Source organism: Nomia melanderi, unplaced genomic scaffold (genome assembly GCF_051020985.1).
Source record: "Nomia melanderi isolate GNS246 unplaced genomic scaffold, iyNomMela1 scaffold0380, whole genome shotgun sequence".
In the NCBI taxonomy this organism is placed as follows: domain Eukaryota; kingdom Metazoa; phylum Arthropoda; class Insecta; order Hymenoptera; family Halictidae; genus Nomia; species Nomia melanderi.
The window spans coordinates 27,501-30,000 of NW_027475495.1; the positions used below are offsets into that span (position 1 = coordinate 27,501).

General features: G+C 52.4%; 1 pseudogene; it reads right to left on the minus strand.

Moving 5' to 3' along the window:
• LOC143176112 (large subunit ribosomal RNA) overlaps positions 1-2,500 on the minus strand; it is a 6,561-nt pseudogene that overhangs the window by 2,257 nt on the left and 1,804 nt on the right.

Consider the following 2,500-nt stretch of genomic DNA (forward strand, 5'->3'; position numbering starts at 1 on the left):
TCCTTTACTTATCTTTTTCACTGCCTTAACCTGCAGTTTCTCGTTTGTTGGCCTGAAGCCTTGTGTCATGGCCTTTCTCGTTTGCTCCCAGTCGGAGTCATTGTCTTTAAGGTAGACCGTCACGACATGGCGTGTCGGTCCCTTCTCTATTATCTCTTTCTTAGACATGGTCACAGTCGCGTAGGACTTGACCATGTCCTTCCTCTTTGGCGTACTTACCGCCGTGGACAATTTCTTTTCCAAAGCCTTTGGCTTTGGTTCGGCACATGCACATGCCTTTTCTTTTTCCAAAGCTTGAATCCGCCTTTCGGCTTCCTCAAGCTTCTTGCGCAATTTCTCGCTCTCTGTCTCTCTTTCTCCTAAGAGAGCTTGAATCCGCCTTTCGGCTTCTTCAAGCTTCTTATGTAATTTCTCGCTTTCTGTGTCTTTCTCTACTAAGAGAGATTGAGCCCGCCCTTCGGCGTCCTCAATCCTCTCATGTAGCCTCTTACAGGCTACAGATCTCTGATCCTTGAGATCTTTTATTTCCTTTAGAGCTTCGTCGAGCTTGCTAGACAACTCCTTTTCTCTCTCTTGTACATCCTCCTTCGTGTCATCGGACTCTATTTGTTTCCAAGCATCGTCCAATGCACTACGGAGGGTGGCAAAACTTCCACTTTCCATAATTTGTTGGCTGATGCCATAGCGTGGTAGTGTGTTAAATACTAGGGTAGCCCACTTTGTGAGCCGCTCAAATGGCGTTGTCCCCTTTGGCCGCCTTTTGGGTTGCCTCTTTACTTCTTCGCCGGATTCCGATTCGGAACCTTCCGGCTTCTGAATCCTTCTCTTCCGGCTTGGCCCCGCAAGGAAGCCATCCAGATCGATCCTGATAGTGTCGGGGAGGGGTGAATCCTCCCCTTCAGATACCAGGGTCTCCTCTATCTCAAACAGGTCCTTAATGACCTCATCACTCGACATCTTCCTTGTTTGTTTGTTTTTAATTTTAGATCTTCCCATATTTTTCCCACGAGTTGGGACGAATTGAAGTCGCCCTCCCGGGTGACGCCCTTTCCAGGAGGGAAGGCTGAATACAACGAGGTTCGCCAGGTGCCTCGAGGTTGGCCGCTAAGGGTTGGTGCACCCACCAACCACGGACCATCGCAAGGACGGCCCACACCCCTTCGCCGCGCACCATAACTTAAGGTTTCGGATTTATTAGAGAGGTTTATCTCCTCGCGGACCGGCCGGTTAAGGCAAGCCCCCCGACCGGTTATGCTTCGCGTACCACTGGGTGGATGTCCCCAGTGGGTCGTTGCTAGACATACCGGCTACGGTATTTGACGACTCCGCGGTCCGTACGGTATAAAATACCGCCCGGACGCTCGCAGGAGAGTCGCGCCAGAGCCTCGTTGGCAAACTCGAAAGTTTCCCAGGGTACACCACGTGGAGGAGAGGTTGGCTGTGCCAGAATGAAGCTGTGCACCTGTATACCCCAGTAGATAGGGACAGAGGGAATCTCGTTAATCCATTCATGCGCGTCACTAATTAGATGACGAGGCATTTGGCTACCTTAAGAGAGTCATAGTTACTCCCGCCGTTTACCCGCGCTTTTTTGAATTTCTTCACGTTGACATTCAGAGCACTGGGCAGAAATCACATTGCGTCAACACCCGCGGGGGCCATCGCAATGCTTTGTTTTAATTAGACAGTCGGATTCCCCTAGTCCGTGCCAGTTCTGAGCTGAGCGTTGAATGGCGGCCGAAGAGGACGAACGCTACGCGAAAGCCTCGCAGCAAGGAAGATCCGCGGGAGGCCAAGGCTCGGGACCGAGCTCGGATCCCTGCACGTTGCCGTACATGTTCACCTCGCCCAGGCCCGGCACGTCAGCCAGACCCGCTTCCCGACCAAGCCCGACACGCCCCGCTCCTCAGAGCCAATCCTTATTCCGAAGTTACGGATCCAATTTGCCGACTTCCCTTACCTACATTAATCTATCGACTAGAGGCTCTTTACCTTGGAGACCTGCTGCGGATATGGGTACGAACCGGCGCGACACCTCCACGTGGCCCTCTCCTGGATTTTCAAGGTCCGAGGGGAAGATCCGGACACCGCCGCAACTGCGGTGCTCTTCGCGTTCCAAACCCTATCTCCCTGCTAGAGGTTTCCAGGGAACTCGAACGCTTATACAGAAAAGAAAACTCTCCCCGGATCTCCCGACGGCGTCTCCAGGTCATTTTGGGTTACCCCGACGAACACTCTTACGAGGGCCCGAATGGTATGCGGTTCCGCTGCCGGGTTCCGGAATAGAAACCGGATTCCCTTTCGCCCGATGGGTGTGTACTTTTTGTCTCTCTCTCTCGTATTGATCGTGTATAAAATAAAAAAACACCTCATCTACATAGGATTTCTCTTAGGGCTTAGGATCGACTGACTCGTGTGCAACGGCTGTTCACACGAAACCCTTCTCCACGTCAGTCCTCCAGGGCCTCGCTGGAGTATTTGCTACTACCACCAAGATCTG